Genomic DNA, 24459 nt, shown 5'->3' with positions numbered 1-24459 from the left:
TATATATGCATAAAACAACAGAACATGTAAAAAAAGAATAAAGATTAGAAAATGAGTATTAATCCTCTCGTTTTCACATGTTTTACGCTATTGTGATCTATATCTAAAAAAAAGTCGCTTACTCATCTTGTTCTACTCAAATTTCCTTTATCGCAAGGTATTTTTTTACATTACGTCTCATACAGTTTGCAAATGAAAATGACGTGGTGATAGCCAATATCCTTTTCCAGTAACATCCTCGTAGCGACTTGGACATCGTCAGACGGTAAATCGCGATAGAAAACATCAATTAGAAATTATTATATACTACCCGGTGCAGATTGGGGATCTTTTTTTTACAATTAATAGGCCGGCGTTTGACCGTTGACTTGCTTGATCTAACCACCAACTCCTGATTTCAAAGTTTAAATTAAAGTTAAAAGCAGCTCGAAGTCACACAGCTCGGTTTGACGCTGCTGCAAAACGGAACTGTTGCTATATCTTGAAGCTTTAACATCGAATAATGGCGGATGCGTAGATGAAGTCAAGCGACTAATTTCAATTAAAAATATTTTCTTAGTAAATACTTTGAATACAAAGAGAGAGCATACCTAATAAAAAATTTCAACTTTATAAATCGTATAAAATATAACAATTAGAGCAATTTATATTACCTACAAAATTTATGTATACCGTAACAGCCTGTGAATGTCCCACTGCTGGGCTAAAGGCCTCCTCTCCTCTTTTTGAGGAGAAGGTTTGGAGCTTATTCCACCACGCTGCTCCAATGCGGGTTGGTAGAATTCACATGTGAACTTCAGTGAAATTAGACACATGCAGGTTTCCTCACGATGTTTTCCTTCACCGTAAAGCACGAGATAAATTATAATCACAAATTAAGCACATGAAAATTCAGTGGTGCTTGCCCGGGTTTGAACCCACGATCATAGGTAAAGATTCACGCGTTCTTACCACAGGGCCATCTCGGCTTTTTATGTATATCGATTACATTATCGAGAAAACAAAACTAATATAATCACACTTTATAAATATACTGTTGTGTTGGTTATTAAAGAATGAAAAATAATGTATTTACATTTGTATAAAATTAAACTGTGATGTACCCGTTCCTTTTTTAAATTTTAATCAAACGTAGTAGTCTATGTAGGTAACCAAAAGGGCCACCTCACTAAAATGTGCAAATCTAAGTTTCATCCACTTCTATTTCAAAAGCAGCGGATATTTATATTTTGTAAATTACTAAAACCTTGTTATCGTAATTGAATGAAATTGAACTTAATTTTTATTAAAATCCTAGTTAACATGCACGTCTTTGTCTGCGTTGTGGTTTGTTTATGACAAATAGTTAATTCTGGTCTATCTTAACATCTAACTAGATATTTTCCTACAAAAGAAAAAAGGACTATGCATATTTTATATTAAGCTAAGGAGAAACAGGAACCAGGAAAACTACTCATATAATATGCTGACTCTAATTGTAATTAATGAGAAACGTATTATTTTAAAATCGAATACATATACGAATTATTATTAAGTACCTACTAAAAGAGTCATGGAAGAGCCCGATAGCTAGTTTCTACCAGCAAGCCAAATTTTCAGAAGAATAAAATAACAACTTACAGCTTTAGAACTTACGAAGGCTATAATATAATTCGTATATGAAAACTAGCCAAGTCAGACCTTAGGCTACAATATATTATAAGTTATAAGAAGAAAGGATGTTTTAAGTTTTTATAAAATATTTTATGTTGTTATAAATAAATTTCAAGATTGACCATTGAATTTGACACCCATTTAGATCTCACTTCTTTTGTCGTTGAAGTCAACAACCAAGGCATATATCATAATATTGAGCTCTCATTTCATATTTATGTTTTTAGTGGGATATCATTACTTTTTGTACATAAATTGTCTCATCATCAACATATTCAGCCCACATTAATCCACTTCTGGACATAGGCCTCCTCACAGGCGCACCAGTTCTCCCGGTCCTGTGCTAGTCGCATCCATTGAGCACCCGCCATTTTCCTAAAATCGTCTGACCATCGGGCGGGTGGTCTGCCCACTGGCCTTTTTGCTTCTCTAGGCCACCACTCCGTGACGACTTTAGTCCACCTTCCATCTTCTCGTCTGGCCAAGTGTCCAGCCCATCTCCACTTTAACCTCGTGATACGCTTCCCAAAATCATCGACTTTCGTCTTTCGTCGGATTTCTGCGTTTGGTACACGATCAACGAGGGAGATGCCTAGCATAACACGCTCCATCGCCCTTTGTGCCACTTTTATTTTGTGCATGTTATGCTTAGTAAGCGTCCATGTTTCGGCACCGTAGGTGAATATAGGTAAGACACATTGGTTAAACATCTTGGTCTTGAGGCATTGTGGGAGTTTGGATGTCAACGTATCTTCGAGCTTTCCAAAAGCAGCCCACCCTAATCCAATGCGTCGTTCGATCTCCTGTATTTGAGATTTCCGATCAAATGATAAACGATGTCCAAGATAGATATAATCGCTGACCACCTGTACGGTGTCCTTACCTACAATTATGTTAGGTGCACGTATGTGGCGATTAGTCATGATTTTGGTCTTGGATATGTTCATCCTCAGACCGATCCTCAGTGAAACTTCTTGCAGATCTGCTAGCATAAGTTGAAGTTCTTTGGTGCTCTCGTCGACAAGAATCAAGTCGTCTGCGAACCTAAGGTGCGTCATGCGTGTTCCGTTTATATTGATACCTCTCTCCCTCCAATCCAGCGTCTTCAACAGATCTTCTAAGATGGTGTTGAAGAGTTTCGGCGAGAGGTTATCGCCTTGTCGGACCCTTCTGTCAACAGACACGAGGTTAGTGTTTTTGTGCATGCGCACCTGCATAGTCGCGAATTTGTACAGCTCTCGGAGGATATCTACGTATCGCTTGTCAATACCGCAGCGATGGAGAGATTGAAACACGGCCCAATGTTCGACACTGTCGAAAGCCTTCTCGTAATCAACGAAGGCAAAGCACAGGGGTCAGTTATACTTATTGCACTTCTCCATTAGCTGCTTGACAGTATGGATGTGGTCCATAGTTGAGTATCCACTCCAGAAGCCAGCTTGCTCGATAGGTTGGTATTCGTCGAGGGTGTAAGCGAGTCGGTGGCACAGGACTTTAGCGAACAGTTTGTAGACCTGAGAAAGAAGGCTTATTGGACGGTAGTTTTTCAGTTTTGTTTTGTCGCCTTTCTTATAAAGTATCGTGACAATACCATTCTTCTATTGACCGGGTGTAGAACCCTGTAGTAGAATTCGTCAAAAAGTTTTCAAGGACTTCAAGTATAGGTTTTTCACCTGCCTGCAACATTTCGACATGCACCCCGTCCTCACCAGAGGCTTTACCTTTTTTCATTTTGCTTAGCGCATGCTCTACTTCATCTGGTGTTATATGGGGTAATTCGCCTTTTTCGATTCGCTCTACTGGCTCTGCTCTGGGGTCCGTCGCATCTTGTATCGATTGCGGTATTTTTGAGGTATAGAGGTCCCTGTAAAACTCTTCGACGGTCTTTATAATTTGGTCACGATCAGACACAATATTGCCGGCATGATCCGTCAGCTTGTTTATTTCCCTCATGCCCAAGCTAAGTTTTTTTCTATAAACTTTCGGGCCCCTTTCTTGGATGGTTTTTGTAATAGTTCTGGTGTTATAATTTCTTAAGTTATTACGGATTGCCTGCTTTATAGCCTTATTAATCTCTCTTTGATCTGATGTTATATCAGTCTTCAATTCCCTTCTTTGGGATAGGAGAGAGAGCGTATGAGATGTTAATTTCGCCTCTTTATGTGGCTTCTTTCCCCCTATGTGTCTCTTCTTGGTCTCCGTCAGTACTGTGCACAGCAAGTCGACATTCCGGTTCTCTTCTATAAGCCCTTCGAAAGAGTTTTTTAGTTCCAGTTGAAATTCATTTTATAAGAGTTTGTAACTATCCCTATCATATTTTGAGCAAGATGTTTTAAGCAGTTTGGCTCTTTCTTTGGGAAGGTTATACCTGAACGTGGCTCTCACTAGACGATGGTCGCTATTAGTTTTAAAGCGACTTAAAACGGATACGTTTGTTATATTTGACTTATGCGAGCTAATTATGTAGTCGATCTCATTTCTCGTCCGGCCATCCGGGCTAGCCCAAGACCATTTCCTTGAATGACGCTTTTTGAAAAAGGTATTCATTGCGTATATGATAGATATGTATAGATGATGTTGCTCAAGGAAATTTACTAAGGTTTGCCTCCGCGGATTACGACTACCTAAACTGTCCTACCGACGTTTCGTTTTTTACTTGAGGTCCTATTTTTGCGTTAAAGTCACCCATTAGTGTGGTATAATAGCAGGCATTTTCCTGACGCGCTCTCCTTATGTCCTCGTAGAAGGCCTCTACTTCTTCATCGATGTGGTCGCAAGTAGGAGCGTATGCTTGAATAATCTTGATGGCATACCTTTTATTTAGTCTCAGATTAAGATAACAAACTCGTGTTGATACACTTGTTACCTTCTGAACATCTGAGTAAAGCCTTCTATGTATTAGGAATCCTACACCACCATAAGAAGTGTCTTCATGGCCTCTGTAGTAAAGCAGATGACCACAAGATAAGCGTATAAGATTCTCTCCTTGTCTTCTTACCTCAGATAAACCGATCACATCCCATTTTATACATTGAACTTCCTCTAGGAGTTCATAAAGCCTTTCGTCAGCATTCAAAGTCCGAGTATTGTAAGTAGCCAGGGTCATTGTATGGCAGACGGGTCTCTTCCCGAGGTTCTTTGCACCCTCCACCCCGCCGGAACCGTAGCCGCTGCCGTAACTAGGAATAGCGTTGCTGCCGGGGACTGAGGGCCGTGGTACTGGTGCGCTATTCATTTTGAGGGGTTTTTAGCCTTAAAACGCCACGCTGGCCAGGCGGCTTGGCGAGTCTTCCTGTCCCGTTGGCCTGTTCCTCACCAGCTCCTTCCACCAAGAGAGAAGCTGGTGAGCAACAGTTACCGGGAGGGACCACTGGGAGGTGTGACTCGGAATTGAGCTTCTAACGGCAAACCGGCGTAAAATATTGATACTGAAACACTCAGCATCGCTATCTCTCACCAATTCGCCGTCAGAAGCCCCATTTCCCCCCATAAATTGTCTAGTAAATTTTTATCATTTTGTTATAATTTTTAATTAATTGATTCTATTAGGAACACTTACTTATAGTTCCTATAATGTAAGAATTAGTATTCAAAATTGATGACAGCTGGTCTTTATGTGGATTTTAAGTTCTTCACGTGAATATATAACGCGTTTCCACGCGTATTAATATATGAAAATAAGGGTGGTATTCCATCCTTTCCTTCCATCCATCCAACCTTATTTTTTTTAATCCAAACATTTTAGTTTTAGTTCTTATAACTAATAATAATATAGTATAATATAATATAACTAATCGAATTAATTAATTGACTAAAAAAATTTAAAAATTTACTAGTTTCGGATTTATTCCTTTATTCACCCAGCTACTTATCCGGATGCCAAATTTGAACTTTTTAGGTCCTCTGGAACTGGGTTAGAGTTCTGATCTATAGGATTTTTGGACGTTAATATCTAAGTAATTGTTTGAGGTGTGTTTCTGAAATTTAGAGCAAATATGTATCTCGCAAGTCTCAATATATGAGCCAAATTACTAAATTTTAAATAAATTATTGACATGTTTATGTGAAATGGTTTTTGAGTTATGAGGGGGTCAAAAGTGGCTCCAAATGGTTCGTGTAATATTACACACGGTGCTGCTCGCCAGTTCTGTTAGCTTAAACTTGGCTTGACACGCTACCGCGTCTCTAGATTTTATCATATTCTAGTTCTTACATTATACACGATAAACTACAATCGCGCTATCGTTTGTTATAAAACATAATTGCGTTAAAATTATATACATTATTTAGTGTATATATTTAAATGTAAACAAGGAAATTGTTTGGCAGTAAGCCCCTTATTTGAAGTAATGAATGCAGAACTTCCGAAACAAAGCATCCGTAGTCGCTTCGCTATTTCATAAATGTCCATGGCGAAACGGGCAAACTATAAATTCAAAAGCAGGTCTAAAGCAATTGAGATAGACCTAACTATCAGATAGGTAAGGCTACTAGTGGTAGGTCTACTAGGTCGTCCAAGATATTTTTATGCAAATACTTGTGCGATATAAAAAATGTTTTTATATGTATATTTAATATTTACTAATGATTAATTATAATAAAATAAGCTATTCATTAAATGATAAAAAACAGTAAAAAATTATATAGTACATCTTAATTCTTATATTTACTTGTATTAAAATATAGTAACAATGTTATTTTAGTTTTTAATCAACCTAAATTCATATGTAAAATTACTGTCAACGCAATAACAACATTGTATTCAATATACGCTATATATGTGACAAAATAGAATAAATATCTATGTTGTTAAAGGAAAGTTCGATAAAATACCTTTTTATTTTAAAAAATATTTTTGGCTTATACGTTGATTTCAGTTCAACGAAATTTCTTCGCCTTTTAGCAAAATTTTACTGCATTTTATACTGTGTTTATATCACGATAGCAGTACAGGAAATTAATACCATACAAACGAAAATTTATTATTTCTGTCTCCGAACCTAATTAAATTCATCTTTAATATAATTGATTCGTTATAAATAAAATTATCAAATATCGTTCCAACCCATTGTTCCTGGTTGTTTTTCTCGTTTGTTTTTTATATTCGTAGCAAACATTGCCACTAAACTAGTGTTGACCTCTAAAGACATTTTATTAACATTCTTTTACTGGAATGTTTTTATTATGTGTGACCAAATTACTAAGCTACTTTACAAACGGCCTAATATTCAGTTTATTTTGGATAAGATTAAACTTCCTACGAAATCTTTTGCTTTCATATAAATTAACAATTGCAAGAAAAAGTGCAAATCTTCTAAAAAAGAGACTCTTCTCGAAAAGATACTAAGTATTACTGTTTAGTATTAGAATATGGGCTTCCTACTACCTGTGGAATACTACATAATGTACTATTGATTATTTAATTTAAATTTTATTGTTAAAACATTTATTTTTAAAAGAATTATTTACAATTAATACTTAAGTAAATATTGACACATTCAAAATAGATACTGTACAGATCCTGATCGTGTAGAAATGGTGGCAAGAATTCTAGCAGCATTCTTTTCATTTCATTAGCAACTGCACACCCCAGTTGAATTGCTACTCATATCGTCTATGGGCGAAAATGTAAAAGCAAAAATTTTCAAAGCACAAAGATACTATTATGAATTTGAGATGAAAACTTGTTCCGCTTGTAATTGCCACTGCAAGGTCGATGGCTCCGGCCCTAAACATTGTTTCCCTGACATTAGACATTTACGGGGCCCATGTGTCAATGCATCATGGCCCATCCCCTTTTCCAGGACACCTATGTCCACTGTCTACAAATGTCTGTCACATATTTTGCCATAAACGCAACTTACTCCAGAGGACTCAGTCATAACAGTAGCATCAATGGTTGCAAGATCCTTTTCATTGCACCATTAAAAAAAACGTAAAGCCTACATGAACTGTTTATACAAATAAGGTCACCGAAAATTTACCTAATTTCCACATGGACATCTGTTGTCTAATTTAAATTAAAATATTTTATTAAAGTTCGTTCGTTCGTTTATTTTATTAAATTTTAACACTTTTTAGTATATCAAATAGTTTTATTTGAGATACTAAAAAAGTGTTTTTAAATTAATGTTTAAAAATTTTCGGTTAAAGTAAAAATAAAATAGAAGACATGTTTATTATTGTCTTTAAAAATACAACATAGGGACAATATTTAATTTTTTGATATGCAATTATTTTAATGGTACAGACCCACAATCTGATTAAATATTAATATAAGCTGAGGTAGTACTTTAATCTGTTAAGTAACAATATTTTTATTATAACGTAATACGGCTTCGTCAATACATTTGTGTAAGTATCGCGGTGAGATTAGGTCAAACAATTAGGAATATCAATGAATTTGAAAAAAAACATCACTTTCAAAACATTCTTAATGTTGAAAATTCTATTTGGCTTGCACAGCGACATTAGTTCTTCGTTAATTTTTTATTATATATCACGACTGTACTGTATATTATATTGTGTTTTCTTCGTTTCTATCGTTTATATTTATTTCCCGATCCGATTGACAATATTAGTACTTCTTTCTACTCCGAAATTCGTTTTTAATATCTTATTCTCGTTGTTTTCGAATTCAAAATATTGTATGAACTTTTATACGGATCTAATGATATTCGACAATTTAACAAAATTTGATGCGAAACGTCTAAATGTGCAAAGATTTTTTATTGGTCCTTTATTAATGATTACCATAAGATGTGGCTCTATTTACTATTCGGAACCCAAATATTTCTCTTTGAAGAACTTGGTTTTGCTTATGATTACGATAACAAATTATCTGTCCTACTCCATGATTCTTTTAATTTTTTACTTTTTCTGGACTCGTATCAAACACTTAAGGGTAAATTTATATGAGAAAACTACAGCTAAAAACGTATCGTTTGATAAAAAAATATATAGCATGAAAAAATTTACCCACAATTATAAATTTATACTGGACTGTGTTAATCAAAGAAGTCCCGGTATACAGTTGATGGTACATATATCTTTATAAAATTTAAGTAATAACTTCACATTAATTGGATTTAAAATTTGAAGAAACTTCAAAGTTAATTTTAATGTAAAAGTTATATGAATTATATAGTAAATATAAATATAATTTCTCTTTTTTCAGATTTTCGTCAGTACAATCGCAAATGTTGTCAAATTGATCATCTTCATTTATTTAAACATACAACAGATTTTAAGCGAGGTTAGTATTTGTTTTGCCTAAATAATAAAAAGATTTAATTTGTTACGTATTTTAATTGTTTATTTGTAAAAATAAATATATAAATATTTGTATAATAAAATACTTTAGGGATATCAAAAAAGACAAGTAGCGCTTTTTATTGAAGCTGTAATGGGATGTATTCTAAAGTGTTACGCAGCGGTTTTCGCAGAATTAGTGTTGAACGAATACGACAAGATCAAAGAAATTTTAGCTTATGAATTGGTTCTTTGTGACGGTAAGTTGATTCTTAATCAGTTTATAAATATAACGATTGACAGGACGCACAAGTCTGTGCTAATTATTATTATTAATTATTATGTGTTAATTAACAAAAATATATATAGATGTATATTTTAGTATCTATATATATATATATATAAATATAGACTAAAGTCGTCACGGAGTGGTGGCCTAGGGAAGCAAAAAGGCCAGTGGGCAGACCACCCGCCCGATGTTCAGACGATTTTAGGAAAATGGCGGTTGCTCAATGGATGCGACTAGCACAGGACCGGGAGAATTGGCGCGCCTGTGAGGAGGCCTATGTCCAGCAGTGGATTAATGTAGGCTGAATATATACATATATATATCATTTATAGGTACACTGGCAAATAGGCTATCTGATGGTTAGAGATTATCACCGCCCATAGACATTGGTACTGTGAGATAGAACCAAAACACAACAGACTATATAGAATATGTGATTAGTAGGTGATACCTACGCAGACCGGTTTGCACAAAAAACCCTAGAACACTACATCAAGTTATGATTTGATATTATGTATGTAATATCTTAATTCTTAAACCAAGATGATCTCGTGGATCGAAAATGTAGATCTAAAAATCGCGGGTTCAAATGAAAACAATAGATAATATGATATATTTACTATTATAATGGTCATTTAAAGAAGGAAACAGACGAGTTCCTGCTATTGAACTAATCGACTTTAATTGATTTCCCATACTCATAGACAGGCTGACTGCCTATTAAATATTACATTATTCGTGTTTCTAATCGAAATATACGAATGGCTAATATGCGATTAAGTAGTAGTTACTTAGCTTTTTTTACAAACATTTATTTAATTTTATATATTAAAATAGAATATATATAACCTTTTAAATCGGAAAAACTGGATCCAATAATACTAAATATTGATGTATTAGGGTCCAATTATTAGTAGTGTGGTTTAGTTACCTAGACGGGCTTGCACATAGCCGACCTACCATTGCCACAACCCTCAAATAATTAGCTGCTTACGAAGCTGTGGGTTTACAATTTATATTAAATTTTATTTATATTTTTATAGGTGGAGACTTACGTGAGGAGCTTCTTACTACACTATATTATCTCGGAATGCGTCCTCCTAAATACACAATATATGGATTGTTTAATTTTGACCTCAGTCTTGCTACAGGAATAATCAATGTTTGTGTGACATATATAATCATTTTATTGCAGTTTGATTTGTAGACGTACTATATTGTAACTGTAAGCTACTACTTAGTTATGAACACGTTCCTTACGATAAATTTATACTTTATTATAAAACACAAAGTTGCTAGACAGAAAATTGTGTAGATATAATAAACAGGTGCGTTGTTTAATGGCTGGTATTATGGCTAATTAGTCATCTCTTCTAGATAACTCAAGTGAGAGATTTAAATACAATATATTCCGCGGTAATATTCTGTAACAACTCAATTACTCACCCGTAAAATATTGACAACAGATTTATGGTGCTATACTATTTTGAAGCTTTGTTCCTGAAATGTTAAAATTATTATGATGAATGTCGCATATCACTTTCTGACATTTCACAACCGATTTATGCAGCGAGCCTCGAGTTTGGTCCTACAAAATAGCTCACCTGGTGAGCGGTGCAGCTTTAACTTACACACAAATGACTACAAACGAGTAATATGTTATATGTTATAATACCATAGCAGTATTTTGATACAAAAAGTCGTACATGTCTGTCGTACCGCGTCGTTTTCACGGCTAATCAAAAAACAACCATATATTTATTAAATATATGCCCCATCATCGCTACTTCACCCCTGTAGGTAGCCTATGTCCTTTACTGCATTTATGAGAACTTACAAACCTTATTTATTGATGATCGATATTGAGTAGTCAAAACTTGAAAGCGTAACAAACTCGCGATTTTGAAATTATCAGTATGTCCCTGATGATTTCAGACAAGTGTGTGTGTATCATTTATTTTCATATTATATTAATATTTTTGATATTGAATTAATATGATATTAATATTTTTGAATATAGCGTGGTGTTTAGTATGGATTTTTTTTAAACTAAGTTTCATTAATAAAAATAAAGGTTTCGAATGAGGTGTTTTATTTCTATCTTACAAGTACGTACAGTTGGACAAATAAAAATTCTTATATATATTATATAATATTGAACAAATAATTTTAAAATATGCTTATTGTAAATGCCACTATTACCAACTTAAATACTTTGACATATATCTCTATATCATAGAAGAATGAAACGGTTTTTATGCGATAATATGAATTTATATTTACAACTAAGTACAAATATTAAAATTAATATAAATTTAAAATACTTTTAGTGATGATTATTTTTTTTAAACATTAGTAATAGATTATAACCATTATAAATTATGAAATTTTACTGTAACCGTACTGAAACTGTGTTTTTGACTGCACTGTTTGTTGACTATTTAAGATTAATATTACATGTTTTTCATAACCAGTTAAAAAAGATAACCAAAAAAAAAACATTTTAAAACTACAAAAATAAAACAATGAATACGACCGAAATCACTTTTTGGTATGCATTACTCAATAAAAGCTGTAGTTTGTTAGATTTTGTAACCCGAAAACTCTAAACTTTTAGACTGAACTGACTTTCGGTTATAAATTGCAAAGCAGAAATATTCGATTTTCAACTACGTTATTCACTAACAGACTATATTACAAAAAAGTAATGATTGGTACAAAACAATATACAAGGTCAATATTATAGGATAAGTTCCGTAACTATAATTATGTTATACTTCAATTAAAACAATACTATTAAATTTAAATGTATCTCTAATTTAAACGAATAAATAGAACGGACTAACGTTTTTATTTCATGGGTTTCTGGAAGCCCGACTGGTTAGGTGTGAATGACATATCACTTATTCTACCACAAACAGCAATACTGAGTATTGTTATATTTCGGTTTGAAGGATGATTGGTAGGTACATACTGGTAGGGCGTCATGCAAGCTCGTCTCCGTAGGTACCACCCATTCATCAGATATTCTACCGCAAAACAGCAGTACTTTGTATTGTTGTGTTCCAGTTTGAATGGTGAGTGAGCCAGTGTAATTACAGGCACAGAGGACATACAATCTTAGTTCCCAAGGTTGGTGGCGCATCGGCGAAGTAAGTGATGGTTAACATTTCTTACAATGGCAATGTCTATGGGCGTTGGTGACCACATAACATCAGGTGGCTCATATGCTCGTCCGCCTACCAATACTATAAAAAAGGATATAACTTCTTATTTCCTAAGATTGGTAGCGCATCAGTAAATAAATTTATTATTTAGTTATTTTACTTATATCTACTTATTCATTTGCAATTGTTTTCGTAACGGAATAAAAAAAAAACTCAACCGAACTTTACCTTTAAACTTTTTCCTTTTTTTCTAGAAAACAAATCTTTATTCGTATATTCAAGTAACAAAGAAGAATAATTATTATATAAATAATTAAACAATACTAAGGATATATTAAAAATTCATTTAATTGTAACAAAAAGAACAAAGAAAATTCCTTAATACAAGATGACTTTAGTAGGTATGTAGCAGATGTAAAACTAAATTATATATAAATTCTACCGCTAAACAGCAATACCTATTATTGTTGTGTTCCGGTTTGAAGAGTGAGTGGGCCAGTGTTACTACAGGCACAAATAACTTAGTCTCCTTTTACATCTTAGTTTCCAAAGTTAGTGGCGCATTGACAATGTAAGGAATAGTTCATATTTTTTCTAGTGCCATCAGATGGCTCATTTGCACGTCCGCTAAAATAAAAATAATAAAAAATGTAAAATTTGTAATAACTATTAAATATCCTTAATTTATAAACTACTATATATCTAACTATTTTATATCTTATACAATACCAAATTTATTCATAAGCCCACATAAAAGTAGCGTGGTGGAAGAAACTCTAAGCCTTCTGTTTTAAAGAATACGAAACCTAAGCCCAAAAGTAAGACAGGTACAGGACTATATTATCGACATTATTGACTTCTTTTTATCTTTTCTTTCTTGCTCTTTCTTTCATAACATATTTTATAACATTATTAGCAGCTTATATATATAAATATATATATATATATATATAAAGCTGAGATGGCCCAGTGGTACGAACGCGTGAATCTTAACCGATGATAATGGGTTCAAACCCGGGCAAGCACCACTGAATTTTCATGTGCTTAATTTGTGATTATAATTCATCTCGTGCTATACGGTGAAGGAAAACATCGTGAGGAAACCTGCATGTGTCTAATTTCACTGAAATCTGCCACATGTGTATTCCACCAACCCGCATTGGAGCAGCGTGGTGGAATAAGCTCCAATACCTTCTCCTCAAAACGAGGAGAGGAGGCCTTTAGCCCAGCAGTGGGACATTCACAGGCTGTTACGGTATATATAAATATAACAACATTTTATTATTTTGTTTCTTGTGTTAAATTTGATGGAAATCAAATCATTTTAATTAAAATTAAAAGCGATGCCAATATTGCTTGCCTGCAGTTTCTGATAATAGCCCAAATCAATACAGAGCGTCCGTCGGTCTGAACCCGCTAAGTTATTTAAAATGCAGTCGACAGATCATCCGAGTGAAAATGCAATATTCGCCTTGCCCATGCAGAAACATGGTTATTTTCAATCACGTTTTCATCAGAAAAATCCTTTTAGCAAATCTTATCAAAAATCGTACTTGTTTGAAACAAAACTATTTTACAGTATTTTAATATTGACTGAGCTGTTTATTTTCCAATAAATATCAAAAAAAATAATTATGCTTTTATATTAATGGCAATATTAATAAAAATGTCTCTACACTTTATTATTACGTACGTTCAATTATGCAGGAATATTTTTTTATATTATATTTACAGGATAAAAAAGTATTGTATTAATAATTATTATGCATTAAGTAGCATATCAAGACAAAACAGTAACAGTGAAAAAAAAAATATAACTATAAATAAGTAAAACACAATACAATTTGGGACAGAGTAAGTAATGGTAAAATACTTAGTTATTTAAAATAAACTTACTCGATAAATATATATATGTTTTATTTACAATAATATAAACACTAAAATATCGCTTGTTTTTTACTAAATTCATAATAATATATAAATATTATTTTTCTCTCTATCTTTTATCTAAATCCATTTAAAATAAATAAATATATTTAAATGAAACTATTACTCCTCATTTTGTTTACTTTTGTGGTATTCACTCGAAGGTATATTGTAAGTTCTTTCACCTGGTACTAATGAGGTCACCACTTGCATTACTTTTCAAACTTTTACCCAATTTATTTTATATTATGCTTCTTCTTAACAAACCTTTGTCCTGGAGTTATGTTTAACTTTTATATGCTGTTATGGTTAAGTTTTAACAAGCTTCATTCAAATATGACTTCGTGTTGTCAGAATATGATATTGTTTTAACAATCAATTGTTAATTTAATTTTACCTTAGAGAAGGATAGATAAATGTCACCATCTCTTTTAGATTCAATTTCATCTTATGTATAATTTATTTATTGTAAAATAAACAGATATCACGCGATGATATTATTTTCTTTTTTACTATATTATTTATATTTATTTATATTATCATAATTGACTGATGTATTTGTTTTATCTTATAATATCACTGTGTGAAAAGAAATATAAATTGACCAGCTGGTGATTAATTTGCCTTTATAGCTAAGTGACTGTTGAATATATTTGACACATCTATCATACCTATAACTATAAGGAACCACACACTTTGATCCGCATTATAATAATAAAAAGCAACGTAACTTTAAATATGCCTGAATATTTTTATTAATAAATAAATATAATAGAAACGTATCAAATTTCCAATAAACTATAATAAAATTAACAATTAAGTACACAGTTCTAAGTAGAGCCGATATGGCTTAGAAGACAGAGCAAATTGCTGTAAACAACGGATGCGACTTCAAATCCAGGTATCTTGGTCTCAAGTATTTAATGTTTATACAGTTCATTTGCGGTACATCGTGAGGAAACATATTTTACCTGTAGAAATTCTTAAGAAGAGTATTGAACTTAAAGGAACAGGAGTGGCGGATTAAGCTGAAAATCATTAGCTTTTAATATATATATACATATATATGTTATACGTAGACCATCTGTAAAAATAAAAGTGTAGGGAAAAAAATACACATTATGATAATGTACCAGGTATATAACTGAAATTAAATGAAATTAAAAATAAACTTGAAACGTGAATGTTTTGAAGAATGAGAATCAGAAAAAATGTTGCTTTGATGGTCTCATGGAATACATTCGTGCCAATTTTTTTGTTTTTAATTTATTATAATGAAAACGAGCAAAATATATTTCAATATTATAAAAATAATAAAAAATATATTATTTTTATCGATTTATGTTATATGTTTTATCATTATTATTATTAGTACTAAGCACGTAAAGCCGTTGGTTCTACGCATGATCTCGCTTTCTTCTTGTCGGATAGCCGTAGGTAATATCAGATTAATATGTGAATTTGCTTATGTTGTAATTTATGTAACGCAGTCCTGAGATACTTGCGTTACTTATAACGAATGATACAAGTTGTTTCATTCACCGCTGAGCACGAGATTTATTTAGAACTCAAATTAAGCACATACAACCCTAGTGGTCGTTGTCTGGGCTTGAACCCGCGATCATTGGTTAAGATTCACGCGTTCTAACCACAAGGTTATCCTTCTCCTCACAAAGAGACAAGGACTTAGCCCAGCAGTACGGACACTTTACTACGTATATTATTATTATAACGATATGAATTTTACTCAGTTTTCTTTAATTATAATTTATATAAATAACCATTTATATATATGCGGTAATATTTTAGGTATTCATAACAAGAAATTATACTTCATATTCCGTAATAATACACGAAGCTTATTTAAAGTGGTATGTATTTAAAAATATTCATGTTTTTTGTACGTCTTCATCATTGAAACTCATGAAATGTTCTGTTTCTGTTTATCTTAACTCTTTATAATACATTTATATCAAATTATCATTGGTGTTCATTATATAGCGCTTACTTTAACGTACATTGCGTATAAAATCGCCATTAAATAATGAAAAACACAATTTTTACCCATCATATAAAAAGTTCTTTATCAATCACATCAATTTACCTGTTCCAGTTTTATAACGGAATCAACTGTAGCCTGTCTTCGTAAACCCGTCTAGGGCTTACTAGTTATCTGCTAGGTCATTCACACTATCGTCTTCCTTAAGCTGCCCTTACAGTTATTCAAGTACTGGTAGAAAAAATATAACTTATTTGATTTTACATTTAAGGTTTTGGATATGTTAATTTCAAATCAAATCAAGTTAATTCGGTATACTGTTTTAAAACCCGGTTTTTCAAAATAACAAAGTACATATTATTTTATAATTAATTTTTCATGTTTTTAGCACAAATAAAATCCTGAATATGTGTTTACATAACCTATAAAAGTTATATATTTTGCTACTTGTTAACACTATATTAATTATATAAATATGTATACATGTTTTTGGATATAAATATTTTTTTTTAAATTATTATTATTGTTTCAAATAACTAGCTTTTATGGTACCATATTTATTTGTTAATATATAATATTATGTTATTATAATTGTAAATAATATTTAAAACAGATCTACAGGCAAGCTATATACCTAAAGTAGACATTCGTACGAAATCTACTACTTTATTGTAATGTAAGAAATATATTAAAAAAATAACAGTCTCTTAGAAAGGTTTCGGTAAAAAATAATCAGTAAAAATCGACTAGTAAATATAAAAATATATATTAATTAAAAAATACATGCTTTATAAACAACAACATATCATGAGATTTATGAATTTTGTTGAACATTTTGGTCTAATTAGAGAATACTTCTACTTGGTTCGTATTAACGATTAATCAAATATATTTAATAAGGTCAGCGGATAAGTTCATGCCTAAACGTTTTCAGAACCTTACAAGTCACTAATTACGTCAGATCGTACAAATAAAGGCTCTCACAAAACCCGTATTAATGCCGCTTGACCCTCAAGATTCTCAAGTTCCCAGTACAGTATCGCGATCGATATAAAATTCATGACATTTGAAAATTTATGCTCAGAAAGCAATAAAAGCATTTTTATAACATACTTCAAACTTGATGAGATGAAAACTTCGACTTTATGGAAGAGTGGTTTTACAAAGCGAAAACGATATGAAAAATCTCTCGTGTACAGAAGTTCAATAGACTCTCTTGATTTGAATTTTGTTTGGAATTTGATAATAAACAGCATAATCTAAAAATGATTAAAATACATTTACACACTCAAGTCAACGTAAACCTAATATATAATAATAAAATAAACGTAAATAATATTAAGAAAATTTTTATCCGTTATAAATAATAGATATACTTATTTAATACAAAAGACAAGATAATTAGTAGGTTTATACGATGATCATATAAAAGAATAATTTTATAATAATAACATAATCACAATAATAGTAATTTTATTTGAAACTGATTATAGAGCTTAGCGTATACCACTTATTGTTCCAATTGTGAAACAGTTGTGTTTTTTTTTCTGTATTAATTGTGAATATATCTGTGTTATTACGAACATAAGTCACAATATAGTATATTTCTAACCAATGATCATTTTATACGTTCAAAGCCAATGTGAATCGACTCCTTTAAGAAAATTGTATTCAAGAGTAATATGCCAACCATACTATGCGTCATGTTGTATAAAAACTAAGCTATTAAGTCGCGTTGTAGCTTTCAATTCACATTAGGTACTTGATTTCACCGTACTGTCGGACTAGTCACGCTTGTTACTCGGAATTAGATGTTTGCTTTTTAAGGTAACATACTATCTCTTTTCTCTCTATAGGTAATAAAATCCTTGATGTATACAGGATAAAATATCAATAACGGATTTCATTTTGTACACTAGGATTCTGTAAAAAGACTTTGTTAATACTGCGACACCGTATTATTATAATTTTCATTTCTTTTAGTACAATTAAATCTAATAAAGTACTATTTCTCAAAATGAGTATAAATAGATTTGCTTTAAATATGTATGTTACATAATATATATATATATATATATATATATATTAGAAATTGTTTCGACATGGAAAAAAAATAAAAATAAATCGATTGTTCGTCTCATAACAAATTTAAAAAAAAGTAGACATTCATTATTATAGGTCGTGGAGTATTGTCAACATAATATATTTCATCCATATAATTTCTTAAAGTTTTTGTTACTATCAGAATGTAGATATAAAAAAAACGTAACAAGTCGTCAATATAAGTGACCTAATTTCAAAAATTACTTAAAAAATAAACTGGTGATTAAAACTTAAGTTATTATGACGAAACAAACATAAATAAAAATAGTATATATGTATCTATAATTTAAAAACTTCAGAGCTTCAAATAATCGTGTTCTTTCTGCCTAGAAGAATTGACAAGTCTATATTAAATATTTTTATACTTTTTTTACAATAGTTTGCATTAACTTAAATTTCGTTTAATAATAATAATAATAGACCTGTATCCGAGGCGTTCCAATACAGATTACATACTTTGCCACCTAATACATTACAATTATATATTTTATAGACCTTACTATATTCATTTAGTAATTATATATTGTACTTTATTATAGAAGAATTAAAATATCTTAATGAATTTAAAAGCAGTTAGTTATAATAAATTACACCATCGCGTGAAGTAACAGTTTGTTGCCAGTATTTCGGAACACGCGTACAATTCTATTTATAAGATATATATTAATAAACAGCTTTAAACAGCGAAGCGTTTGCAAATTTATATTTGCATTTGTCATTGGTACGAACAGTGCACAGGTATAAAACAACATGTATAATTAAAATCATATCTTTTTATTTATTTATAATTTTATTATAAGCTCGTTAGTTTCTAAAAATATTTTTTTATTTATTACTTGATTTGAATAAATATATTATGAGATAATTCTAAAACATTATATAATTCAACAACGTTATTTTTTAAGCTTGTCATGTAAAATATACCTAACAAATATCAAAGAAATAACCGTGGAAACGAATATTCAAAAACTTATAAGTCTTCTGATCTCATATTTTTTTCTACAAAACTGTCAAAATTGCATAAAATCGGATTCCCTTTTGGTATTGAATAAAACATAATTCGAGCACGTCATGTTATATAAAATATGAATGAGATAAAGTAGTATCTACAGTAGCAAGGCATCTAGGTCGACAACAATGCTCCCATAGTCCCAATAGGAAAATTTGTCTCCATTTTTGCGCCCCAAAGCGTATATAATTTAACTCATAAAGACCGTAAGAGAAAAAGTTTTCTCTTACGTTACGCACTTAGGCCTATTTTCAAAAAAAGTTGGTAACGTAACAGTTAATTTTTTTCGGTACTTATGTTAAATAGATAATTAAAAAAATAAATGATCTTTTCAAATAAAAACAATATCAAACATTAATAAAATCTTATATTATAATAAAACACACACATCTTTTATATTTTATTTATGTTTAATGTTTCGGAGTATTTATACGTCGTAAGTAAAAAAATTATTATATAAATAAATAAATAAACAATTTATTAAATGCTATTATGACGTTTCATAAATTTACAATTCCATTAAAACAATTCTAATAACAAGTTGTTATTAAGTATTTTAAACATTTTTTTTAGATTCAACAGTCCGCTTCAGAAAAGTTTTTTAAATTTGAAATGAAAACAATGAGAGAGTTTTCTGTAAGCTTTCTTTTAGCGAATTTTATGGAATACCAGTCAATGCTTTGCTACCACGTTGTAAATTCTTAAATACATAATATTTAAAATAGTACAAATCAATTACTCATTTACTTTTCAATTTTTTTTATATAAATAAACGAAAAATTTTCTGCAAATATAAATTTCATTCTTCTGTAAATGAAAGGTTGTTCTTGCTTTTTGTTTGTCATTTATAAATAAAAAAAAACATAAAAATTGTTATTTTTTCATTAATTAGTGAATAAAACTATAGCTGTTATCAATACTATTGTCGGATGATGTTCGCCTAACACTTATTTTGAAAAATAATAATAATATTAACTTATTAGTGTAGTAAACGTATACTTCCGCCGCTTGATGTATGATACGATCATGTCATTCAAGCCTGTGGTGGAGCGGGCGATTAAGAGAAATGGTTTTATGTCATATCAAGGATTTCAAAGTCATTTTGGCGCGCTTTGCCTTCGTTAGAGTTAATCGATGGATTGACTTTATAGACAAACAGGTTGCTTGAAATTAATAAAAATTAATTTAAAAATCTAGGTATTTTTAAATATATTTTTGTAACTTCATAAATAAATATGAATATGTTCGATTTTGAGTTAATAGTCATTTTTTGTCTTCTTTAATATGTTTATCTAACATTCATAAGCAAACAAAAATACAAGCTTATAGTTAATAGCTATGTTATTAAACATGTCTACATTAACAAATATTCTCCTTATTCAAATAAATAACGATACACAACCAACAGAACATAAAAAACACAAATAATAGAAAAATAAAGTTTCTACTGAAAACTTTAGCGATCTTTGTAACTTTAAAAAGCAAACTAAGGAGGTAGACATCAAAAAAAGCAGACGGAGACGAATTCTTACCTACTTAAAAGATGTAAATGAGATCGGCAACTTGAAACTGGCGCCTTTGACTTCATTCACTTTTCACTACTCCAATAATCCAAATATTCTTTTTCTCGATCACAAATGTCTAGTCAAGAAACACAGTTAAAATATTCAATTAATTTAACCTTAAAGACACAACGAAATAAACTTTAAATAAATTTAAAAACTATCAAGTGAACTGTAAAATAAACGGAATCGAGATGAAAACGATGAAATATTATCTTTTAATGAATGAAAGGTTTATTTATTTTCAAGATGATACTTCGGGGAAATGGCACGCTCAAATTAGTACCGGTAGGATACGAAAATCGTACGTCACGGACAGGAGAGGTTCGGACACACGACCGAGGAGACCGAGTCGACGTGAGTGACGCTGAACCAGGGCCTCCCGCCCGCCTAGCGTCGCGCGCTCCCGTGAGCAAAAAGGATGCAGCGAACTAACCCCCGGCCCCGCGAATATCGCCGCTCTGATCTTCTAGCCAGAGTCTCAAGTACTCTTCACAGTTGGCAGCGCTCGTTTGGAGAGGGAGGGTTTTCTCTTTATTAATACGAAACTGACATATATAACACTGACAATGTTATTCGATTTTGTAACTTAAATTCATCATAATAAAATCGATTCTAGCTTAAAGCGCATGGGATGAACACCTGACGTTCGGCGTCATATCGCGAAACATATGCCCCGGTTGGCTAGGTGTAGCAAATACCATAACGAATACTTTGGCTGAACACGCGCCATATTATGCAACGTTACGTCGTGTATTGTACTGTTTAAAATTTTCTTCTCCTTCGAGTAAGCTTTTAAAACATGCCAGCGCTTTTACTATGCAACAACGTATGCATATTGCACACAATTCTTTTTTTTTTAAAGATTTAAAAAATATCTTGATTGGTCTTGACTTATTTATATTGCATGTGTTTTTTTATAATTCTACATTCTTTTGTAACCCATGTTAGTTTTCCACAATAAGCATTAATGGCATAAAACTCTGGATAAATCATCGTTGTATTTTGTATAATGAATTAGAATGTAGTCGAAGTATTTCAAAAGTAAAAAATATACTTCATTTAAATTCGCAAATTTAGTTTGTCAGTTAAATGGGTGTTTCTGTAAACATAATATAACACTGTCCTACCGTTTTCATTAAAGCGCGCTTTGAGCGTAGTCCATCTCACTTTGTTTACGAACTACGCAGCCGATAACATTATCGGCGCCGCCCCCGGCCTGCGTTTTTATCATTTAAAAGCTTTCAAGCTTATTTTAATATATAAAATAGTAAAAAATATATTTATATGTATACATCTACAATTTTTCCCGTTAAACTTTTATTTAAAATGTAATACGGGCAAAATTCATGTTATATAAAAATAAATAACAACAAACAGTGACACTAACATCATCAGCATATTAAATTTCTCTTTCAAAAATAATCCCTAGGAGAGCGAGGTTATTTCTAGCTAGATCTTTATCCAATGTGATTTAAAAATATCGCTCTAATATTCGACATGGCAATATCTTTTTACGTTTAAAATTTTTTTTTAAGATTAAAATACAAATCCAGAAATCTAAATTCAAAAATGGCTCTAAATCGACCAAATTAAAACCTTACTAGATACCCAAATGTCAATTCAAAAACGCGTATTCAGCTTTAATTTTGATTAAAAAAATGTAGAAAATCTATTCTCTAGCGATACCGTCACACCACAACATCCTAAAAATCTTCAGGCGGTGAAGCTAACAGAGCCCTATGTTATAACGAATTTTTTGCCATCTGGTAAGGTGATTTCAATTTTTTACCACTTCTGTATTACGCAAAAATCTGTGCCTTTTACAAAAAAGACGGAAGTATCTGTTCACCGTTTGGCATCAAAATTAGTACATACTAATTTTCTTTTAAAAATTTATGTATGTGCCTACATAGACACATACATAGATAGTTTTCATCCTAAAAACAAAATTTCAGCCAATACAATAACAGGCTATAAAGCAGCAGTACATTCTACTCGTAGCTTTCTAAAAGATAACGAGGCCGAGTTGCTTCTGAAAGTTTATGTAAAGAATGCTTTTAATTCCTTAGTTAGAGCAACCTTGCTCAAAAAAGTCTCATCTTATACTCCTGAAATTTACCCTTATATTTGGCAATGTTACAGTTCACTAATAAAACTTTTTTTGGCAAGGAAATCAATTGTGCCCAGTCTATTCAGCCTAGGTGTTCCTAAATGCACATTTAAAATCACACAACTTTAAAATCTAAAATAAACGTATGATGGATGATGGAACCATATGAGATAAAGTAGATGACGATTAGTAGACGATGATGTTATTGTTACCTGCTCATAGTGTTCTACCTGGTTATGAAATTTTTGACACGATAACCAAACAAACAACCGTTGAAGGATGCTTTTTTAGTTTAATATTCAGTCAGTCAGTCAGACCTTCTATATAATACCAAAGTTCGATACAAGTACTTATGCAAGTGTTTTCTGACGAGTGTTCTCTCACTAAAGGCATTTGATATAAAGCAATCCAACCAGAAACTTCAGGTTATATTTGGATAGAGTAAGCCAATATGAGACGCTGTTATATTTTACTTGTACTTACATGATGGGTAACACACAAGATCATCAAATTGCGATGAATGTGGTACAGTTGAAGATGCTGTGCATAGAATGAGGGATTGTGTTCGGAATATAGAATTTTTGCACAAGTTAAATTGTGAAGCGATTGCAGAAAGTTTTAACAATAGCGTACTTTCAACTCAATATTTAGGCGCATCTAGAGCATTACAGCTTGAAATAGTCACAAGAAACAATAAGTGTAATAAATAATAATGTCCTCCAGATCGATTTTGTCCACGACGGCTAGTCTCAAGAGATTAGCCAACTGCGCAGGAGATATTATAGTGCACAAGTGTGTGCGCAAACACAGGTGCACTATCTATTCCCTAACTCTCATAATCCAATGGGACGGTAATTCTTTGTTGTAATAGAGGAAGTAACGTCTAAATATTAAATAAAACAATTTCACTATGACTTTAATTTAATTTTATTGATGTGAAACATCTATTGGCTTGCCTTGGAGGTAACATCGACATGACGCTCTTTTATGCCGTATTGCCCCTCCTCCGCTACCGGTCTTTTAATATTCTCAGCGTATATATACTATATGTCATGTAATAAAAATATATTTATTTGGTTTACAAAATTCTGGGTTTACTCCATATTCGTTTTCTTAAATTCTATAAAATGTTTGTTCAATAATCATCATTTTCGATGTCACGTTTCTGCATAGCATACAAGTATTTTTATATGGTAGGTTCACTGTATCTTGATGAAACTGATTGTTAGACTTATTTTTGACATGAATGTGATCTACTCGTGTTTTATAGTAATACAGTCAACTAACATTATCAATTTCCAATTGATGATACGGTAACGACTTTACCAAAAGTATTAATCTTTAAGCTGGATAAAACTGCTAAAACGAATTTAGAGTAACTTAATTA

The 24459-nt window shown here is 31.6% G+C and overlaps 1 protein-coding gene across 7 annotated transcripts in view; it reads right to left on the bottom strand.

Moving 5' to 3' along the window:
* LOC126768952 (poly(rC)-binding protein 3) overlaps nucleotides 1–21402 on the bottom strand; it is a 247576-nt gene extending 226174 nt beyond the window's left edge. For 4 of the 7 annotated variants that reach the window (XM_050487436.1, XM_050487438.1, XM_050487443.1 and 1 more), the window contains exon 1: nucleotides 20930–21402. The gene's annotated coding sequence lies outside the window, so the exon portion shown is untranslated. The remainder of the gene's footprint in view (nucleotides 1–20929) is intronic. The other 3 variants (XM_050487439.1, XM_050487442.1, XM_050487444.1) reach the window with 3 other exon arrangements.
* Nucleotides 21403–24459: the final 3057 nt, after the last annotated feature.

Source organism: Nymphalis io, chromosome 6 (assembly GCF_905147045.1).
Source record: "Nymphalis io chromosome 6, ilAglIoxx1.1, whole genome shotgun sequence".
Lineage (NCBI taxonomy): Eukaryota > Metazoa > Arthropoda > Insecta > Lepidoptera > Nymphalidae > Nymphalis > Nymphalis io.
Note: the sequence above shows the minus strand (reverse complement) of the source record. Positions and strands in the feature narration are given on the sequence as shown.